The 22,276-nt window shown below is 42.3% G+C and overlaps 1 pseudogene; it reads left to right on the top strand.

Annotated features, from left to right (window-relative positions):
• Window positions 1–8,247: 8,247 nt before the first annotated feature.
• On the top strand, window positions 8,248–12,375 carry LOC133239618 (small ribosomal subunit protein eS27-like; annotated as a pseudogene).
• The last annotated feature ends 9,901 nt before the right edge of the window (window positions 12,376–22,276 follow it).

Below are 22,276 nucleotides of genomic sequence, written 5' to 3'. Positions count from 1 at the left end.
AGTTTTGTTTGCTAATTCACTTATATCTGCATTTATCTTTATTAATTCCTTGCTTTTGCTGTTTGTGTACATTTTGTTGTTATTTTCCTAAATGCCTGATTTGGAAGCCGAATTCGTTTGCTTCGATGTTTAACAATTGGTAGTGAGAGGATTTGAAAGGGGTATTATCATCTGGGAACAGCTTTGGGATTCATTTTTCACTGTTGCTGTTGTCATCATTTTTAACTACTCTGCATGTATGGTTTTGATGTCTTCTTTGGCTTAGGAGTAGTTTAGGAGATAACTGTACATTTACTAATAGCAAAGAGTTTTTTATTTTTATTGTTCTCTTTTGCTGTTTAATTTTAGCTTTATTGAATTATGATCAGAAAGTCTGTACCTTTTATTTTTCTTAGAATTTGCTGAGGTTTTATCTGTTACCAAATTTTTGAAAACTATATAGACACTTAAATAGAAATTGCTATTAATTATATTAGTCAGATCCAATGTGTGTGTGTGTGTATTTACTTTTATTAGTCTCTGGAAGTCACCAGTGATGAAGAAAAGTATATTAAAGTCTCCCCTTACTGTCTTGCTTCAATTAGTTTATACTTTTATTTCCTACAATTTTTACTTCATTTTGATACTATATTGTCTGGTATACAAAATGAATAAAACATGTATTTTCATTTTGAATTTTGTACCTCAACAATATAATACTTTTCTCCTTGAATTCAACTTAATATTAACATTGCAAACCCTGCTTTCCTTTATTTTGTTTGTGGCTGCCTGATGTATCTCTGGCCATTCTTTTGCTTTCAAAATTTGTCACTAAGATATAGCTGCCTTTAGTTTTTTATTCCATTTGCATTGATTTTTATAATAACTATGTATCATTTCCATTTTGTAATTCTATTTAATATTTTATGGCTTTTTTGTTTCCTTTTTTTTTTCCTTTGTGTTCTTTCTTTTGCTATATATTTTGGCTTGTTTTTTTATTATTTCTTGCCCTGAGAATCATATAGAAGACACACAATCTGCTTCAATTTCCAGCAAATGGTTATCTTTATAATTTTAAACAATATTTTAAAATCTTTCTTCACGTCAATTTAGAAAATGAAATATTATGGTGAAATTAGTAGCCTTACATTTCTTTTGCTTGCTTCACTTCTTTTCTTCCTAATTTTAATTGGTACATTCTAATATATTTAACTGGTATATATTTTAAAATCTCAGTGTATTATCATGTTTTTATATTTGCACAGAACATTTACATCCTTTTTGTAACACCAATTTTTGTATAATTTTTTCAGCAAAAATTTTAAAAGTTTTGTATATAAATTTACATCCTGTATTTAATAACATTGGGCTTCCCTGGTGGCTCAGTGGTAAAGGATCCGCCTGCCAATGCAGGAAATGCAGGAGACAAGGGTTCAACCCCTGAGTTGCCATTCTCTTCTCCAGGAGATCTTCTCAACCCAGGGATCAAACCCATGTCTCCTTCATTGCAGGCAAATTCTTTACCATCTGAACCATCAGGGAAGTCCCAGGGCTTTTGAGACCAGCTTAGCTTTTCACATTCAAAGAGACTTGTCCTGTCTTTTTTCTCTGTGTGGAATGTTCTTTATTTCTAAAGTTCAGTAAACTCCCCTGATATGTCTTCCTATTGTTGATCATTGTTTTTTCATTAGATTTTGTGAGCTGATTTGATGGACAGTGAGAGTCCCTTGGAAAGCAAGGAGATAGATCAAACCAGTCAATCTTAAAGGAAATCAACCCTGAATACTCTTTGGAAGGACTGATGCTGAAGCTGAAACATCAGTCCTGATACTTTGGTCACCTAATGTGAAGAGCTGACTCATTGGAAAAGACCCTGATGCTGGGAAAGATTGAAGGTGGAAGGAGAAGAGGGTGACAGGATGAGATGGGTGGATGGCATTACCTATGCAAAGACATGAACTTGGGCAAACTCTGGGAGATGGTGAGGAACAGGGAAGCCTGGCGTGCTGCAGTCCATGGGGTTGTGAAAAGTTGGACACGACTTGGCAATTAGACAACAACAAATGATGATTAATCTTACATAGCAACTTGGCTGGGTTAAGGTGCCCAGACAACTGGTAAAGCATTTCTAGATGTGTCTGTGAGGGTCTCTCTAAAGGAGATTAGCATCTGAATCAGACTGAGTAGGTAAGACCGCCCTCACCGATGCCACCAGGCGTCATTCAATCCATTGAGTTCCTGAATTGGACAAAAAGATGGACAAAGGGCAAAACTTGTTCTTTGCTTGAACTGAACATCCATTTTCTCCTGCCCTTGAACACCAACACACTTGATTCTCAGGCCTTTGGACTAAATTATACCACCAGCTGTCTTGGTTCTCCAGCTGGTAGATGGCAAATCATGGGGAGCCACAAGGTGGAAGAAAGCTTGGAACATTTGTGGAGCATATGAATAGAGGTGATGGCTGCTTATATAAGTGGAAAATGGTGAGTGAAAGAACAGTGTAATTTGAGCTTTGAGAGGGAAACAGGGGACAGATTGTACAAGGACTTACAGATCCTGCTAAGGAGTTGTGTTTTGTCTTGGTTTTAAGTTCAATAGGAAACCACCGAATGATGTTAAGCAAAAAACATGATCTGATGCACATTTTTACAAATTTGCTGTTATTGAACATGGGGGATGGATTGGAGAGGAAAGTGAGAATGAGATGGAAGCAGTGGGGATGCTAACCTTGTCTTCAATCTCACATTCAAGGCAAATCGTCCAGCCTGTTTTAGGTTACATTTACCAGAAATATATATTCACTCTTGGCTAAATAGCTCATCCTACATTTAAATCCATACACTCACTCCTGGCTGAATAGCTCATTCTACATTTACATCCCTAAAGGGTCAATTAAAAATTGTCTCATTCTTTTTATGTTAAATGTTTGTTTCCTTTGTCTCCAGTGTTTTGTCAAATTCAAGCAGTAGGAATGTCCATGTAGTGGATGATAATTAAACCACCCCACTGAGTAAACACCCCACTGAGCATAGTTATCTCACCCTACGACCTAGCCCTCTGCAAAAACAAGCTGTGAAGTCTTTAACCTTGACTTTAGCTAGTTTCAGCGAGTGGCAATGTTCATCCTTATGGTTGGCTGATACCAGGCTGGTTCCAGAAGGGGAACCACCCCAGGGTTCTTGTGACTCCTTCCTGTCCCCTGGCTCCCCCTAGGGTTATCCCTCTTGCTTTCTCCCAGAGTCTCTTCAGCTCTGCTTCCTGATTCAACAGTTTCTCTTCCTTTTTCCCAGTCCATCCACTGTGAATGTTTGGGTCCATCATTTCTTCCTGGTCCAGCTCTTGCCAAGGAGGTAAACTTAAGTGCTCCTACCCCCTCTCACACCGTGATTTTTATATCTGCCTGCTCCAGGTCCCAGGCTCCCACTTGTGCAGAGGTGAGGCTGGCCCTCAGGAATAATGCAAGACTCACTATGAGTCTTAAGATAACAGCCATGCTCATTCAGCAACTCTTTGGTGACTCTTGGTTTTGGTATTGTCATGGTCTGTTGACTTAAAATAGTTTTGACGGGTACTTGAAAGCATATTCTGACACTTATGTCTAGGTATCTTGATTCCAAATCATGGTTAGAAAAGTGAGCCCAAGCCAATTGATGATGTAGGCTGAATAGCAAGGACATGGTCTGATCTGATACAAGTGTGCCACATTGAGGACTCAGATCTCATAAGAAATTACTGTCAGTGACTTGATTTTTCTAAAATAAGGGGAAACATGATAAAGTGAACAAGGAAGTAAAATAGTCTTCCCTCAGTTTTCATCATTGTTCCATTCCTGGACATTGGATTGTTATACAGAAACCATGCAAAAAGTATTTTGTGCTTATGCATTGAACATTGGGCTAGGTTGCAGGATGAGTGGGGTATTTACCTGCCTGAATGAGACATTTAGTGGTTGTATCAAGGATAGTTTTGTCAAGTAGGACCATCCCGACCATTTGGTTAAGAGGTCTTAGCCAAATACCTGGCCATGGTACCAAACAAGCACTGTAATGACCAAAAATCACCACTGCAAATTTCTAAAATACCCCTAGGGGGTGGTGCAACTCCCTCAAGAGCTACTGATTAAATAAACTGAGCCCTCCTCATGAAACCTTTCATAGATCACAGCATAGAGGACCATCAAATGAGTTAATACCTTAAAGAGCTGAGAACAATGCTTGGCATGTTGTAAGCTCTGTATATGCATTTATTATATACATAAATAAGTAGAGTCAATGCCAATAGAAATATGCCAGGTTTTTCTTAAGTTAATGAGCAGACACGTATGAGGGCTGAGCCCAGTGGCCGGCTGGGTCTTCCCTGGTGGCCCAGGGGTTAAGCTTCCACGGCACGTGGCTCAGGTTCAGTCCCTGCTTAGGGAACTCAGATCCCCAGTGCAGTCAAAAATTAACTAACTAAATAAATAATAAAAGAAATAAGATGAATAAAAACTGGAAACGAAGAAATAAAAAATTTTTTAGAACTTCAAAGAATAAAATGTACACAAGTTATGAAGTGTAATAATTTGTGTGAAAAGAGCAGAAGAATAACCTATTTAATCTATATATTTGCATTTATAAACAAGGATTTGTTTGCCCCTGGAGAGAGGAACTGCATTACTGAGGGAGAGCATCAGAAGAGACTTCTTACTATAACCACTCTGAAGCTTTGATACTCTGAACAAAGTGATTGAAATGCCTAATTCAAAATAAATAATACATATTTTTAAAAGTTTAAACAATTTAACATATACTTAGGATAACAAGATTCTGTGTTGTAATGAGACATGAAGTTCAGTTCGGTTCAGTCACTCAGTCGTGTCTGACTCTTTGCGACCCCATGAATTGCAGCACGCCAGGCCTCCCTGTCCATCACCAACTGCCGGAGTTTACCCAAACTCATGTCCATCGAGTTGGTGATGCCATCCAACCATCTCATCCTCTGTCGTCCCCTTCTCCTCTTGCCCCCAGTCCCTCCCAGCATCAGAGTCTTTTCCAATGAGTCAAATCTTCCCATGAGGTGGCCAAAGTATTGGAGTTTCAGCTTCAGCATCAGACCTTCCAATGAACACCCAGGATTGATCTCCTTTAAAGACGGACTAGTTGGATCTCCTTGCAGTCCAAGGGACTCTCAAGAGTCTTCTCCAACACCACAGTTCAAAAGCATCAGTTCTTCAGTGCTCAGCTTTCTTCACAGTCCAACTCTCACATCCATACATGACCACTGAAAAAACCATAGCCTTGACTAGACAGACCTTTGTTGGCAAAGTAATGTCTCTGCTTTTGAATATGCTATCTAGATTGGTCATAACTTTCCTTCCAAGGAGTAAGCATCTTTTAATTTCATGGCTGCAATCACCATCTGCAGTGATTTTGGAGCCCCCCAAAATAAAGTCTGACAGTGTTTCCACTGTTTCCCCATCTATTTGCCATGAAGTGCTGGGACCAGATAAAGCTCAACATTCAGAAAACGAAGATCATGGCATCTGGTCCCATCACTTCATGGGAAATAGATGGGGAAACAGTGGAAACAGTGTCAGACTTTATTTTTCTGGGCTCCAAAATCACTGCAGATGGTGACTGCAGCCATGAAATTAAAAGATGCTTACTCCTTGGAAGGAAAGTTATGACCAACCTAGATAGCATATTGAAAAGCAGAGACAATCCTTTGCCAACAAAGTTCATCTAGTCAAGGCTATGGTTTTCCTGTGGTCATGTATGGATGTGAGAGTTGGACTGTGAAGAAGGCTGAGCACTGAAGAATTGATGCTTTTGAACTGTGGTGTTGAAGAAGACTCTTGAGAGTCCCTTGGACTGCAAGGAGATCCAACCAGTCCATTCTGAAGGAGATCAGCCCTGGGATTTCTTTGGAAGGAAGGATGCTAGAGCTGAAACTCCAGTACTTTGGCCAGCTCATGCGACGAGTTGACTCATTGAAAAAGACTCTGATGGTGGGAGGGATTAGGGGCAAGAGGAGAAGGGGACGACAGAGGATGAGATGGCTGGATGGCATCACTGACTTGATGGACGTGAGTCTGAGTGAACTCCAGGAGTTGGTGATGGACAGGGAGGCCTGGCGTGCTGCGATTCATGGGGTCACAAAGAGTCGGACATGACTGAGCGACTGATCCGATCTGATGGGACCAGATGCCATGATCTTCGTTTTCTAAATGTTGAGCTTTAAGCCAACTTTTTAACTCTCCTCTTTCACTTTCATTAAGAGGCTTTTTAGTTCCTCTTCACTTTCTGCCATAAGGGTGGTGTCATCTGCATATATAAGGTTATTTATATTTTTCCCGACAATCTTGATTCCGGAAGAAGCTTGTGCTTCTTCCAGCCCAGCATTTCTCATGATGTACTCTGCATAGAAGTTAAATAAGCAGGGTGAAAATAGACAGCCTTGACATACTCCTTTTCCTATTTGGAACCAGTCTGTTGTTCCATGTCCAGTTCTAACTGTTGCTTCCTGACCTGCATATAGGTTTCTCAAGAGGCAGGTCAGGCGCTCTGGTATTCCCATCTCTTTCAGAATTTTCCACAGTTTATTCTGATCCACACAGTCAAAGGCTTTGACATAGTGAATAAAGCAGAAATAGATGATTTTCTGGAACTCTCTTGCTTTTTCAATGACCCAGCGGATGTTGGCAATTTGATCTCTGGTTCCTCTGCCTTTTCTAAAACCAGCTTGAACATCTGGAAGTTCACGGTTCATGTATTGCTGAAGCCTGGCTTGGAGAATTTTGAGCATTACTTTACTAGCATGTGAGATGAGTGCAATTGTGTGGTAGTCTGAGCATTCTTTGGCATTGCCTTTCTTTGGGAGTGGAATGAAAAGTGACCTTTTCCAGTCCTGTGGCCACTGCTGAGTTTTCCAAATGTGCTGGCATATTGAGTGCAGCACTTTCACAGCATCATCTTTCAGGACTTGAAATAGCTCAACTGGAATTCCATCACCTCCACTAGCTTTGTTCATAGTGATGCTTTCTAAGGCCCACTTGACTTCACATTCCAGGATGTCTGGCTCTAGGTGAGTGATCACACCATCGTGATTATCTGGGTCATGAAGATCTTTTTGTACAGTTCTTCTGTGTATTCTTGCCACCTCTTCTTAATATCTTCTGCTTCTGTTAGGTCCATAGCATTTCTGTCCTTTATTGTGCCCATCTTTGCATGAAATGTCCCCTTGGTATCTCTAATTTTCTTGAAGAGATCTCTAGTCTTTCCCATTCTGTTGTTTTCCTCTATTTCTTTGCATTGATCACTGAGGAAGGCTTTCTTATCTCTCCTTGCTATTCTTTGGAACTCTGCATTCAGATGCTTATATCTTTCCTTTTCTCCTTTGCTTTTCGCTTCTCTTCTTTTCACAGCTATTTGTAAGGCCTCCTCAGACAGCCATTGTGCTTTTTTGCATTTCTTTTCCATGGGGATGGTCTTGACCCCTGTCTCCTGTACAATGTCACGAACCTCCGTCCATAGTTCATCAGGTACTCTATCTATCAGATCTAGGCCCTTAAATCTATTTCTCACTTCCACTGTATAATCATAAGGGATTTGATTTAGGTCATACCTGAATGGTCTAGTGGTTTTCCCTACTCTCTTCAATTTAAGTCTGAATTTGGCAATAAGGAGTTCATGATCTGAGCCACAGTCAGATCCTGGTCTTGTTTTTGCTGACTGTATAGACCTTCTCCATCTTTGGCTGCAAAGAATATAATCAATCTGATTTTGGTGTTGACCATCTGGTGATGTCCATGTGTAGAGTCTTCTCTTGTGCTATTGGAAGAGGGTGTTTGCTATGACCAGTGTGTTCTCTTGGCAAAACTATTAGCCTTTGCCCTGCTTCATTCAGTACTCCAAGGCCAAATTTGCCTGTTACTCCAGGTGTTTCTTGACTTCCTACTTTTGCATTCCAGTCCCCTATAATGAAGCTATGAAGAGTTTCCGTAAATGACAATACTATTTATTTTCTACAACCAAGCCAACTTTGTATGTAGATTTTCTCTTCTTACTCAATTCTCCATTCCCTGTTATTAAAGTCAATGTCAACAATACTTCCTAATCCTGTATAGTTTAATTTTCATTAAACTAGAACTACATTTATCTCATTGACATTCAAACCCAGTTCACTTCCTCCAATCCTTGGGTGCCTGGGGCTTTGCAGACTTGTAGACAGTGATAATTATGCATACTAATCTCAGTTTGTTGGACCTTCCTAAAGAGTATGGTCACCATGCAGCCAGCAGGTGGGAGAGATGAGGCTGGCAGGACACGTGAGAAACATAGAAGGTGTAGCAAACAAGGACTGAAGCATCTGGAAATTTCAGGACCACAGACTCTCATTGTAGAAAGCTTTAGAGACTATTCATGTCACTCCTCTTTTCTCCTCCCCCGCCACCCTGCTTCCCTCTTCTGTCTTTCTGTCTTCTCCCTCTCCTTTCCCTCCCTCCTTCCTTCATTAAGAAATGATGAAACAGAGGTTCAAAGAAGAACTTTCTCCAGCATCATCCAGCAAGTGAGTGGCAGAACTAGAAATCAGACCCAAGTCTTCTCTTGGAAAAATGGTGCAGATGTAAGAGACCATTCCCCCTGTCTTCTTGACTTTTCTCAGTGTCTGCTTTATTTCCTTCCCACTGTGGGTGGCAGAGAGGGAAGGCAGCTGAGGAGCTTGAGCACAGAGGCTTCTCTGTCCTGCACCAAAGTCTAAAAAATGCCTGGGTAGCACCTGGAGGACCATAATCTTCAAGCCATGGCAGTGTGACTACAGGCTGGGAGTGACAAGCAGAACACACCCTCCTGCTGGTGTGAATCATGGTGAAACTGAGAAGGTCAAGGCACAGCTGCGCTTGATGCCGAACATCTTTGCACTGACGCCAAGTTGAATCTTGGACATGGTGTTTGGGGTGAAGTAGAAAAGAATAGCTTTATTGCTTTGTCAGGCAAAGGGGGACATAGTGGGCTCCTGCCCTTGAAAACTGCCCTCCCCACTAGGGAGGATTTGGTGAGGAGTTTTTATACCAGAGGTTCAAGGTCAGGGTTGCTGATAAGATTAGAGTGTGTGCAGGGCCTACACTTGTTTAATCTGGTCTGAGGTGATCCTCTATGGAATTAAGAACGCTGATGTCTTCCATTTGTTGGGGGGTTTTAGTTCTATAAGGGCTTCCCTGGTGGTTCAGATGCTAAAGAATCCACCTGCAATACAGGAGACCCAGGTTTGATCCCTGGGTCAGGAAGATCCCCTGGAGAAGCAAATGGCAACCCACTCCAGTACTCTTGCCTGGAGAATGCCATGGTCAGAGGAGCCTGGTGGGCTACAGTCTATGAGGTCACAAAGAGTCGGACACGACTGAGTGAATAATGCTACACTAAGCTCTATAAGGAGCTCGCAGATGCTGTTGTGTGTATCCCTTGAGGCCGAGCCAGGACCCTGCTCCAAGGCTGCATTGCTGTTTCTTGGCTGTCTCTCCCTTGTCTCTGTATCCTCTCCCTTTCCCGTGTAGCAACTGTTCAGATCTGTCCTTTGGAACTCAGGGAAGATTGTGGAGGCTGAAGTCCGTCCCCAACAAATAAGAAATCGGGGACACGGAAAAGCTTCCATGCCCAGGAGCCCCACAGGGTCCCACTTGGTTTCATGCTTACCAAGGAGCAGTGGAGGCGGAGGGGAGGGGTGAGGGCAGACAGAAAACACCTTCCCAGCTCGGGGGTAAGCCCTCCTCTTGATGTCAATATGTCAGAAGACTCAAACATGCCATCTTCATACTGGATCCCTCCTGCAGGCACCTCATTGTAACTCAAAGAAACTTTGAAAATAACTTGTAAAAACCCTCACTTGTATGGTCTGTGCAGCAAAGGGGGCTTCCTTCCCCTGTGGCTCAGTGGTAAAGAATCTGCTGGGAATGCAGGAGACAGATATAGGGTGGGGAATCCATGGGTGGGGAAGATCCCCTGGGGGAGGAAATGGCAACCCACTCACAGTATTTTTACCTGGAAAACCCCATGGTCAGAGGAGCCTGGCAGGCTACAGTCCATGGGGTCTCAAAGAACTGGACACAACCAAGTAACAATCACTCGCTCACTCACTTGCAATGAAGAGTGAAGTATAAACTGATATCCCAGTACCAAATTCATCCTGGGTTTGGGAAGACTGCTTCCCTTTCGGGTGGAGAGAGTAGAGACATTAGAAATGATCCCCTCTCAGAAAGAACTTTCCTGGAAGGCTTCTTTTTTTGGTCTCTTTTCTCTCTCCATTGAAAAGGATAAGATGATTAAAAAGATTCCCACGTCTATTTTCAAATTATGTCAGAAAAGTAGATTAAAGGTTTTATGCTTAGGAAAAAGGGGATAAATATTCAAACATAAATTATGGCAGTATTAATAATTGCACATTTGTGCTAAGTAACTAGAAAATTATTTGAGCATTAATTCCATTTACATATGTTCATTCAGATTTGTATCCCTGAAGCATGCAAGTATTTGGGGTTTGAAACATTTAATCACTTAGTAAGCAGCCCTCAATGGGATTGCCATTTATTTATTGTCTTTATTGATTTTCCTACACAGGAGAACGCTTGTGGTGAATAAAAACTGACTGCTGAAGTGAAAGAGCCCTATCTGTTCTAGCGCAGAGCAAAAGTGCTTTGAAAAAACAAAGCAACCTGTTTTGAGATCATCCCAGCTCAGGGCCAGAATGCTGTTCCATTCATTTGTGAGAAACTCTTCTCCCTTTAGTATGGTATTCTGTTGTTTCTAGACAGATGCCTTGAGTAGCACTTGCTTTTCTGTTCAAGTTGAATTTTCGAAGTAAGTCTCTTTCTGAGCGTGGTGGGTCCCCAGCCTCACAGGAGCACAGTTGGTTCTTAGTTTATGCAGGGGCCCTGCCAACAGGAAACCTGGAAAAACCTAGAATCCAATCCATTGGTCGAGACATATCATCTTCCTTAATCTATTTTCAAAGAAATCTCCTGGGTGACTTCACTGTGAAGTTTTCATGAAGAAGAAGGCCTGAAATAATCACAACAGCCCTAATAATGAGAACACAGAGACCTGAGAACACTCATCAGCGCTGTTCAGAGTTCCCCAACCAGCTTAAGTGAAAAAGATTTCAAGGTTCAAGGATATCTCCCTCCCAAGGAGGGGAGTGTAGCTCCCACCCCTTAAATGCCGGCTACTCTTTGTGCATGCTTAAGTCCACTTTTTGCAACTCCATGGACTGTAGCTTTGTGCACGCTGAAGTCTACTCTTTGCAACCCCATGGATTGTAGCCTGCCAGGTTCCTCTGTCCATGGGAATTTTCAGGCAAGAATACTGGAGTGGGTTGCCAATTTCTTCTTCAGGGAATCTTCTTGACCCAGGGATTGAACCCAGGTCTCCTGCATCGCAGGTGGATTCTTACTGACTGAGCCACCAGAGAAGCCCTACCTTTGTGACTTCCTTCCAAAAAACACAGCATGGAGGTGGGGTGGGAAGTAATGATGCAGCAGAGGAACTCGAGTTGATGGAGGTTAGCACTGCCAGAGAAAATGCCCCGAAGGTTCAGAAGTTGATCTGGTGCTCACAGTTAGCCATGCTGTTCTCCGATGAGTCCCCATCTCACAGGAACCAAACTCACTTATTCTGAGACCATGATTAAATGAGACAAAACAAGGCCACTCTATACTTTTATCTAAGCCCAGGCAAAAATGAGGTCACTATGTCACCCACAAAATCCCACACACCCCTCTCTCGGCCAGAAGGAGTGACTGCCCCTCTTCACCATGACAGTTTTTCAATGTGCAACCTGGCCTCCCACAGATTAAGATTTAGATACAGTGGTATCTGTGTAGGTAGACAAACACAGAGAAGGATCAATAGCCTTTGGCTGAAGATCTTCCCTGGTAGCTCAGGTGATAAAGAATCCACCTGCAATCCAGGAGACCCTGGTTCAATCCCTGCTTCAGGAAGATCCCCTGGAGAAGAGAATCCCACTTCAGTATTCTTGCCTGGAGAATTCCATGAACAGAGGAGCCCAGCAGGCTACAGTCCATGGGGTTGCAACAAGTCAGACACGACTCAACGACTTTCACTTTCCTTTAGTATATCCATCTTTGGAAGAGGAAAAGGAAAAGCAAAATAAGACATAGCTAGTTTAAAATCCAAATTTTGATTTTATAGCTATATAATGTCCAGGCTGCTACAAGATGAACAGGGCTTCCAGCCGTGTTGAGACAGCAGGTCTGTGTGCAGGATGTTCAGCAGTGTTGTGTATCCAACAGTAGGAAAAGCCAGGCTCAAGGAAGGATGTTCACTTAGAAGAAAGCAACACTGGCCATCCACACACCTTCCTGACTGCATTCTGTCACAGAGAGATTCATTAGTTCAGTAATTTTAGTTAATCTAACCAGATAGTGCAATTTTATCTTGTATATAGCACTGATCTTCTATTTTGGTGTCAGCTTTTCAACAAGTATTAATTATGGGGAGGCAAAATGTTGTGCAAGATTCCTTTCCTATAGATACCAGTCATATAACTGCTCTGCTGTCTGACCAGCTAGAGCTTACAGTGCAGAGGAAATCTTCATTTCCTTACTTCCATATGTGTTCAGTCATGTCTGACTTTTTGCAACCTCATGGACTGTAGCCTGCCAGGCTCCTCTGTCCATAGGATTTCCCAGGCAAAAATACTGGAGTGGTTGCCATTTCCTACTCCAGGGGATCTTTCTGACCCAGGGATTGAACCTGCATCTCCTGCATTGGCAGGCAGATTCTTTACTACTGCACCAACTGGGAAGCCCTTATTTTCTTCAATCAGCCCTAAATCATCCTCTAAGCTCAAAGAACCAAAAGGTTCTTTCTAGTACCCTCTACTAAGACACCCACAGCTCCCTCGATGTGTGTGCTCTTGGTGCAGGGAGTGGCAACCTAACAAATTTCAGTGCAGCAGTGTTCTTGGTGGCTGTTGACCAAACCACATTCACAGCATCATCACTGACAGTCACGTGCCCTTGATAATGTGACGAGTCTGCAGTCTCCCTCCCCAAACCTCACAACCCCAGACTAAGCAGGAGAAAAGGATCAGACAAACCCAAATTGAGAGACATGCTACAAAATGCCTGACCAGTCCTCAACACTGTCAAGGCCAACAAAAACCAAGGAAAGTCTGGGAAGCTGTCACAGCCCAGAGAAGTCCAAGACCTGATGGCTAAGTATAATGTCCTATCTTGGATGGATCCTAAGACAGACAAGGGGTATTAGAGGAAAATTAATGAAATTGTGATAGAGAAGAGAATTTCGTTAACAACAACAAATCTTTTTTGAGATGGAGTTGCCTTCAGGGCACAATTGAAATGTTTATATTTCTCTCTCCATCCTCTCCCTGTGTTGATCGTTTCTCAGGCAGACTCATCTTAGAGCAATGAGGCTGCTGCAGCTTCAACCCCTTGAGAACCCAGAAGACGAGATTCTCCAGTCGATCCGACCTCACCCTGCCTGGGTCAAGTGTTTCTTCCTGGACTAAGATTAGCCGTCAGTTACTCTCAAACCCCATAGACCAGGAAGATTACTAGGGACTGAGGGATAGCTGGTTTCCCAGGAGGAGGGACAACCCAACACCAGCCCAGTGACAAGAGGACTTGAATGGCAGCTACACATGGCCTGGGGAAGCTGCATCACCACTACCCCTACCCTCCCACCCCCGCAGCTTTGGGATGGAAGTGTCTCTAACTCTTACCGACCCTCCCCAGTCGGTCCCCAACAAGGGTCCTTCTGCCTGGTACTGCTGGTGCCATTAGAACCAGGCCTTCAGGAGCAAAAAGAAAGCTCTGTTGCTGATTTCATAGTGGAGAGGGATGAGCTCTCTCTAGAGGACAGGCTCTACCAGGCAGGACCACTGTTCAGGGGCTTCATCAGCAGGGAGGGAGGGGGCGGGGCTCTCTGTGCTGGGGCTCTCCAGGGGCGGGGCTCTCCAGGGGCGGGGCTCTCCAGGGGCGGGGCTCTCCAGGGGCGGGGCTCTCCAGGGGCGGGGCTCTCCAGGGGCGGGGCTCTCCAGGGGCGGGGCTCTCCAGGGGCGGGGCTCTCCAGGGGCGGGGCTCTCCAGGGGCGGGGCTCTCCAGGGGCGGGGCTCTCCAGGGGCGGGGCTCTCCAGGGGCGGGGCAGATGCGCAGCTCACTGGATCCAGCGCCAGGTGCAGCCTCTCTGCACATGGCCCTCCGCCACCACCATCTTGAATTGAGGGTCGTGTGCAGCCTTGAGGGCTGAAGTGTCAGTGCAGCCCGTTTCTCACCAGGAGCTCTGGTCTGAAGCGCAGATTCTGAGGCCTCCGCACGTGACCCGCTGTGAGCAAGTGATAGCAGACTGAGCACAAGGAGGAAAAAAAAGTTAGACTTTATTTTATTACCCAGATTCTAGTTTTATTTTCTAGGAATTGTTAATGGGCTTTGCTGGTGACATAACCACATAGGAGCAGTGGGAAGATAGAATGAGATATTCTTTGTCCAAGTGCCTAGAACACGCCGATGCTCTGTGGATGTTAGCTTGTTCTGTGCCTTTCCTAGTCAGAGGGTTTCCGTGAGTATTTCTCCTTCCATTGGAGGAGTTAAGCAATTAATGTAAGGCTACACTAGTGCATTTATAGAACTGTTGCTGCCATGAGTCACTGTGAAGAATCGTTTATGCTATTAACCTGTGTAAATTTTAGACTTTTTAAAAATAGTAAGTTATATAGGTCATCACATTATACCTGTAACTAATCGCAACATTAGCTATCAAATTCTCATTGTTGGTTAATTTATCTTTAAAGACTCAAGAATGCAATTCACGTAATTACTACCTACGCCGTATTTCATTTATGGTCTCTGTGAGTCACGGATCTTCTTTCTATAACTGAAAACATTTGATGCAGTTAATTCAAGAGGTCTGCCACATGTGTTGTATAACCACGCTAAACTCAAATTGTAGAAGCGTGTGTTGTGTTTGATGCTTGTGCCCTGGAATTCTCACACAAGATATGACACCCCCTAGTTACACTGGTTGGAGGCGAGAAATAGAGAAGGACTGTGTTCTTCTTTCGTCATCTGAATGAAGCTTTCATTAATTTTTTTCTTGAAAAATCTTTGCAATGCATTTCCCTATTTTTGAGCTTCTGAATTACGTAAACACCCCTTGCTTCTGTTTGATTTCGATTGTTTGCTTGGCCTAGTTTCCCTGCAAGTATTTGGTAAAATCGGATACTTGTGTGTGTGTGTGTTGCGCAGTGTCTATGCTAATCTACTCACCCTTGGGTTTTGAAGTGTTACTATAATCTACTGTCTTTATCTTGCTGAATTTTTAAGGGGATATTTTATTGCCTGTCATTACCTTTCATAGTAACTTCCGGGCACTGCATTCCAGCAGCCTCTCAGATACCCAGTGCTACTCACCCGGCCCTCTGTGCTTAGAGAGAATCTCATGCCTTCCCCGCAAGCCACATCTTACACCTCCAGCAGCTCTGCCTTTTGGCACACTTTAAATGTTTTTATTCTAGATGAGTTGTTAAAGCTTCAACATGAGAGATGATGCCTTTTAAGATGAGGATAAACTCCCTGATGGCTGTGATGATGTAATTTGCACAGTATGTTCCCAGCCTCTGCCTAGACGCAGCACCGCGACGATGGCCCGTCCTGTATGGGCGGCTGTTGTGGGCCTTGAGAAAATTCTCCAGTGGGGTGACCGTGATACTGAGAGACCAGACCTGCCTCGTCTCTCAGAGGGGTGACAAGGTCAATTTGCAAGGCACATACCGAAATCTTTCCATACAGATGTCTTGATTTGTTTCCTCGTGGTGGAATATGTCTTTGTATTGTACTTGAACAGAACCTAATGCATGAGCATGGTCCCCAGATTCAGGTAGCCCACCTGCCTCGATTCTGTGCTGCCCTGATGGGCTTTGCTGCCCTAAAGGTACAGGCACCTGACATCCAGATAAGTTCCACAAACATTCCTTGACCACCTACTGTGCACCAACCACCACAGAACTGTGGTACGGAAATAAGAAAAGACCCCTATAAGGAGTTGGCATCCTAATCCTGTTAGTTTGAAATCCAGCATTTCTGTCTTCATTCATTCATTCATTCATTCAGGAAACGTGTCTTGCGTCCTTGCTGTGGGCCAAGGCCCTCGGCTAGGTGTTACGGATGCAGTGGTGAGCGAGGCACACTAGACATGGTCCCCACCCTTATAGAGTTGAAATCTAGCCCTATTTCTAGGTTAGGAAAAGATCCAGCAGAAACTAGCTTAACTTACAGGATTAACCATGCAAGTAGCATGCAGTTTTAAAAAAGTAACCTTCAAGGAAAAATCAAAATGACTCCTTCCTATCTCTAATAGCCTGATGACCATGAAACTGTTGCTGCTGCTTCAGTGTCTCAAGGTAAATACAAACCTCTCTCCCTCAGTCTCTCATTGACAGATTATACCTGAATTTCTCTTCATATCTCATCAAGTGGAAAGAGTGTTGAACTACTATTTAGCTGCTATATCCTAGGAGGGTGCTGTCTGTGGTTTAATTTTGTGACCAGAAAATATTGCTCACTGCACAAATGGATAGGAAACTAACCACTTTCCCAGTTTTGTTTTTTTTTTTTTTAAGATAAATTGAGGGAGAAAGCAGCAGAGAGACTTTTTAGACTGCATGGAACTTGGTTATTTTAAACTACCGTTAGGTTTACCCTCCAGATTAATTTGGTGTGTAATAGGGCTTTTTGGCCAAAGTTGGCATTTGTTTATAAATAATGCTCTTTAAAGGATGAAGTGCATATGATTATGGAATCTGAAGTTCACGGAGTAGTTCATACTGTTGTTTTCTCTAAGATAGCGGTTCTCAAATGGGGGCAGTCCCCTCCTGGGGGCCTTTGCCAATGTCTGGAGACGTTTTTGGTTGTCATAACGGAGGAAGCAGGTGCTATCAACACCTAATGGACAAAGGCCAGGGACACTGCTAACATCCCACGATGCATAGCACAGCCCACACAACAGAGAATTATCTGGCCCCAAATGTCACCAGTTCCAAGGTGGAGAAAGCCCCTTTTAAAATAATCCCACTGTAGAGACAGTGCTACCTGTGATGTGGGGGCTAAGTTGCCAAAACCAGAGGAATTTTGTGAAAGCGAGTCCGGCTTTCTCCCCCTGCTCTCTTGATTATCTTCTTTGTCTATTTACCCATCATTTAGTTCCCTTGTGTTATGAAGCTTTTTGTGTGTTGTTTTTTGTTTTTTTTTATGGACTTAACTATATGAGCTTTTCATTGCCCATTCTAAAATCGTGACTGGTTGTAATGTAAATTGTATAACACATCTCTCTGCAGCTTCAGATTCCGCAACTTAAACCTCCTAGGCTGCTTATCTGTCTTCCACCACCTACCTGCGTTTTATGCACTGCACTTGGCATTCTCGATTGTTCCTTTCATATTAATTTCAATGGTGCCCGGAGGGTACCTCTCACCATATAATAGGTTGCTTTGTGAACAATTCCAGTAAGAGAACCATTCTGCCCAAACAGTGAGATACTCTGGAATGTAAAAAAGATACCCCTCAGTGTATCATTCTCATTTCTAGCATAGCAGTGCTTTCTGCAATTGTGTTGAAATTAAAATGAAGATGAATTATTTGTTTCCCCTTTCACTTTAAAAGTGCCCCCACCGTTTCAGGTAACACTGTTAGCCATATGAAACAGTTAGAGCTTGAAAGTTACCGTTGGACATGGATGAATATTTATTTTGTACTTAAATTTTCAAATCATTTAGTATCCCTTGTCCCGAGATCATTATTTTCATCATAATAGACTTCTGTTACATTCAAGTTGTTCCAGCTTTTGATTGACCATTTGGAATATGACAGTTGTTTGTCGCATTTCGTTTGGCTGCGGCTTCCCTTAATTCATTTGCGACTGTCCCTCGAGCGTCGTTTGCCTTCGGTGATGTCTAAAGGAACTCGCCTCTGTCTTTTCAGAAATCTTTGTCCTGATGGGAAAACTAAAAAGACTTTCTCAAAATGGTGTTGGTGTTGGTGTTGTTTTTTAATGCAGTGCCTTTAGTTAGCAGGGAAAGTGGGACATTTAGAGGTTTCAAAGATGCTGGGTTAGAGCTGTTCACTTGAAAGTCAAGTCTGTTAGAGCACAGGACCTGTTGACATTACTGTCCTTTCTGTGGCTTAAGAAAAGGCACAGCAAAACACTAAAACCAACAGTCTGATATTTGTAAGTTGGGTCTTTACTTTGCAGAAAGGCTCTGTCACCACCTACCTCTGTGGTCCCTGAGTTTATGCTTGTAACTTACAGTGAGTTTGGACACCGGTGGCCTCGCGGACCCTGCACCCCTGGCTGCCCAGCATCCCACTGAGTGTCCAGGAACTGCTGCTCTTCCTCTGAACTGTAATGCCATCTTCCCCCTCCAGGTCCAATGCATCTTCCCACACAGCCACTGCTGGGATGGCTCCCACCTGTTGTTCCATCCTTAATGTATGCTGTATTTTAGGCCCGAGTGGTCATCCTAAAAATTCGATTGCCTCACTTCTTGCAAATATCAGAAAAACAAAGACCAAAATCCCTCTAGCGTGCCCATGCAAGCCTTCTGAAGTGGGGCCCTAAGACTGCTTTTCTCCTCCGTGTTTTGTTTACCTGCAGTCCTGGAACACTTAGCTTCAGGCAAGCATCTTTATTCTCAGTCCTAGAAAAATGCCTTCGCTTTCTTATCATTACCCCCCACCAGCAATGAGTCATTCTTCATGAAAATCCTGTGAAAACTCAGATGTAACCTTCATGAGCTTTCCTTGATCACCCCAGTTAAAAGAGGAGCATCTTCCTTTGAAATAAATTTATAGGTCACTTATTCTTACTACTTGCTTCATTGAATTCAGGTCTCTACTCCAATGGTCCTGCTTCAGAAAGCCTTTCCCCTTTAAAATAGCACACCAATCATTTTCTATCCCTTTATACTTTTTAATCTTCCGCTAAAAAGTAAGCTTCATGAGGGGAAAGATTTTATCTGTCTGGTTCACCAGTCAGCTTCACGGCACCTGGAATAGACCCTCAATGTGTATTTGTTGAGTAAATGTTTCTGGGTCCTTATCTTCTCCTTTGTAGTATCAGTTGTCTTCATGCTGAACTGTGAGTGCATCACATCTAGATTGTGAGTTCTTTTGTTGGGGGGAGAGGGGGTGATCATGTCTTATCGCTTTTGCATTCTACCTGCCCCCCATTTCATCCCTCTTGCCCCTCTCCAAAAAAAAAAATCAATAAAAACCTCATGGGAACATAAACATAGTAGGCAGAGTTCCTGGTGCATAGTGGATGTTGAATAAAGTGTTGTAATGAGTCCTTTCAAAAAGAATATTAATCAGACTTCTGCTTCTGACCAAGATGAAGCAACAGATTTACTTTTCCACCAGAACAGCTAAAAAGCAAGACAAGCTATTTAGAAGCAGTGACTTTTAAGACATTGTACATTGAATCGTTAAGAACAGAGATTCCTAAAATATAAACGATACAAATGAGCTTACTTACAAAACAGAAAGAAACTCACAGGCTTAGAGAAAGTGCTTATGGTTACTGGGGAGAAGGATGGGGTGGGAGGGTTAGGGAATTTGGGATGGACATGTACAACTGCTATATTTAAAATGGATAACCAACAAGGACCTACCGTATAGCACATGGAACTCGGCTCAATGTTATGTGGTAGCCTGGATGGGACGGGAGTTTGAAGAATGGATACACGTTTATGTATGGCTAAGTCTCTTCACTGTTCACCTGAAGCTATCACAACATTGTTAAGTGGCTATACCCCAATACAAAATAAAAAGTTTAAAAACATAAAAAATAATTTTTTTAAAAAAAAGAAGATAGATTCCTGAGAGATAAAGAACTAATGAGATGATTTCTTAAAAAAAAAAAAAAGGCCATTCTATATTAGTTGGATATTTATTTCTATGTGATATTTCAGTTTAATTTTTCTCAATAAACTTTAAAATTTTTATTTATTTTTAATTGAAGGATAATTGCTTTACAATATTGTATTGGTTTCCGCCATACATCAGCATGAATCAGCTATAGGTATACATATGTCCCTTTCCTCTTGAACCTCCCTCCCACCCCATCCCACCCCTCTGGGTTGTCACAGAGCCCTGGTTTGAGTTCCCTGAGCCATACAGCAAATTCGCAGTGGCTATCCATTTTGCACAAAGTAATGTATATGTTTCCACGCTACTCTCTCCATTTGTCCCACCCTCTCCGTCTCCTCCCCTGAGATGAGTTCTATAATTGCCCTCAAATTTCTGCTTGGAGAAAGTTTCCAGGCCCCAGCACAGAACAGGGAGTCTGCAGAGGACAGTGGACTCCTTGATTTTAGGAGACAGGCAGGGAGTCTTGGGTTGCCAAGGTAACTAAGAGACAATCAGAGAGGAGTGTTGTAGATAAGAGAGCTGCACAAAAAGAGAGCTCTGAAGCTCTCCAGAAGGTCCCACTTGAATATCCAAACAAGAACGGATCAATGAATGTATCCATATGAGGAAACCGCTCAAGGCAAGGGAAGGAGCCACCAGAGAGGGTTAGAGAGAATAGTGCCTAAAGTTTGTGGAGGACAGAAAATAGTGCCTGTTCCCAACAGTTACAGTAGAAAACTTCATAATTCATGGAGTAATAGAGCACTATGAAGGGTCTTGCCTCAGAAGCGGGGTTATCAACCCTGGACTAAGCACATTTCTTTTTCCACCTAGCGCAGCTTAAAAGCAGGAGCCAAAAATATCAAACTGTCTCCAAATAATTTAACTGGGTCCCAGATCAAAGCACAGGAATATTTTTAGGAATAAATGAATAAATAATTTAAAAATTGCCAAGTATACAAAGAAGCTGAAAAGTACAATTCAATCCATTGAAACTGATGGAGAAATGACATCAGTGATAGAATTAGTAGACAAGGATGTTAAAACAATTGTTACCGTATTCTATATAAAGAAGATAGACTGAACATGTTAAATAGAAACATGGAAGACATAAAAAATGAATACAAGTCAAACTTCTAAGGTTGAAAACAATAACATCAAAGGTAAAAATATAACTTCAACTAACTTAATTTTCCTATCATTGGAGTCTCTAAAGGAGAAGGCTTCCCCGGTGTCCCAGATGGTAAAGAATCTGCCTGCAATGCAAGAGACTCCTGTTCAATCCCTGGGTTGGAAAGATCCCTTGGAGAAGGGAATGGCTATCCGCTCCAGTGTTCTTGCCTGGAGAGTTCCATGGACACAGGAACCTGGAGGGCTACAGTCCATGGGGTTACAAAGAGTTGGACATGACTGAGGGACTAACACTTTCACTTTCAAAGAAGAGGAAAGAGCAGAGAAGGAAAAATATTTGAAACAACAGAAATGAGAATCTTCTCGAATTTGATGAAAACTATATAAACCTATAGGTAGAAGAAGCTCAACAAACCCAAGCTCAAGAAGCATAAAACTATACAACTGCACATCATAACCAAATCACTTAACACAAGTGATAAGAAGAAATCTTAAGTAAGAAACAGGAAAAAGGCATATCACACAGAGAAACAAAGATAGAATGACAGCAGGTTTCTTAGTGGAAATAAGACAATGAAGCAACATCTTTAATATACTAGGGGGGAAAGCCTCAATCCAGAATCTCTACCCAGCGAAAATGTTTTTTAAAATAAAGGCAATACATACATCTATATACAAAAGCTGCATCAGTTCATCACCAGCAGATCTGAATAGCAAGAAATGTTAATGAAGTCCTTTAGGCAGAAGGGAAATGATACAAAATGGAAATACACAAGGAAATGAAGAGTACCAGAAATGGTAACTACAAGTATAAACATTAAGTTTTTTAAAATATCATTTTAATTAAAAAAATCCATTACTTAAATAAAAAATGGCAAAGTATGATGTGTTGATAATACATGCAGATGTGAAATATATGACAATAGCACAAAGGCCAGAAGGAGAGAAATTAGAAGCATATTCTTGTAAACTTCCTGTAGCAAATGGGATGCAGTATAATACTATTTAAAGATGGACTGTGAAAAGTCAAATATATACACAAAACCCTAAAGCAAATGCTAAAACAATGCAATAAAGAGCTATAATTAGTAAACCAACAAAGCAGATAAAATGGAATTTTAAAACACAACTATTTAATCCAAAAGATGGCATATAAAGACAAAAAAGAGAACCAAAAACTTATAGGACCCCCCCCAAAAAAATACAGCTAGATGGTAGCTTTAGACTCCTAAATGTTTGAATGAGGGT

Source organism: Bos javanicus, chromosome 26, assembly GCF_032452875.1.
Source record: "Bos javanicus breed banteng chromosome 26, ARS-OSU_banteng_1.0, whole genome shotgun sequence".
NCBI lineage: Eukaryota > Metazoa > Chordata > Mammalia > Artiodactyla > Bovidae > Bos > Bos javanicus.
The sequence above is the reverse complement of the archived record's forward strand: the minus strand, read 5'-3'. Positions and strand labels throughout refer to the sequence as shown.